Below are 945 nucleotides of genomic sequence, written 5' to 3' on the forward strand. Positions count from 1 at the left end.
GCTGTATGTCTTCCTAGTTGCTGACCTCATGGGATGTGAATCCCTATTGGCCTAATGGAGAAGGCCCTGGCCTCCTAAGCCAGGGATTGTGGGTTAGAGTCCCATCTGGGGTGCGGGGGAGCAGAGTGGCGCAGCAGAAACCTGCTGTGCCCAGTGATTCAAAGCCAGGGATTGTGGGTTCGAGGCCCATCTGCAAAGTGGCAGAGCAGAGTGGCGCAGCGGAAGCGTGCTGGGCCCATAACCCAGAGGTCGATGGATCGAAACCATCCTCTGCTAACAGTGATTGATGGGCAGCGTGGTGCCAGTGATTCAAAACCACACCTTGGTCCCTTTCTCTATAGTGAAAGTTACTGTATGTCTTCCTAGTTGGTGACCTCATGGGATGTGAATCCCTATTGGCCTTATGGATAAGGCACTGGCCTCCTAAGCCAGGGATTGTGGGTTCGAGTCCCATTTGGGGTGTGGCAGAGCAGAGTGGCGCAGCGGAAGCGTGCTGGGCCCATAACCCAGAGGTCGATGGATCGAAACCATCCTCTGCTAGTAATGTTTTACTGGCAGCCTGGTGATGTGTGGTGAGGTGTCAAGGAAGCCATCTACACCAGGGTTGAGAAGCCGTCATTGAACAGGGGAGGGGGTCTACGCCACCACTTATCCCCCACTTACAATGCTGTCCTTTCATCACTTCCCAGGAAACTCAACAAACGTAACCTATTGACCTCAGGTGAAGATACCAACGAAGGTCGTTCAGTCTTGGCCACAGGTAGTCTTAACGACTGTAACGACTGTAACGACTGTCGTCACAGCAACAAGGAACACTAACCAACCAGCGGTATCGATGACCCGGGATAACGACCCCACTGAGGTGAAATAGCTGAGTTTCCCTGCCAGTCAGTCAGAACTGAAGAAGTCCTTTGGATGAGGGACGAAACGTCTTCCAGTGACTTC

General features: G+C 53.0%; 2 non-coding genes across 2 annotated transcripts; both read left to right on the top strand.

Annotated features, from left to right (window-relative positions):
• Positions 1 to 204: 204 nt before the first annotated feature.
• On the top strand, positions 205 to 276 carry trnam-cau. Its single transcript has one exon. It is a non-coding gene; the product is annotated as a tRNA-Met (tRNA).
• A 192-nt stretch (positions 277 to 468) lies between these two features.
• Positions 469 to 540, top strand: trnam-cau. Its single transcript has one exon. It is a non-coding gene; the product is annotated as a tRNA-Met (tRNA).
• Positions 541 to 945: the final 405 nt, after the last annotated feature.

The sequence above is a fragment of the Micropterus dolomieu genome, unplaced genomic scaffold, assembly GCF_021292245.1.
Source record: "Micropterus dolomieu isolate WLL.071019.BEF.003 ecotype Adirondacks unplaced genomic scaffold, ASM2129224v1 contig_3164, whole genome shotgun sequence".
NCBI lineage: Eukaryota > Metazoa > Chordata > Actinopteri > Centrarchiformes > Centrarchidae > Micropterus > Micropterus dolomieu.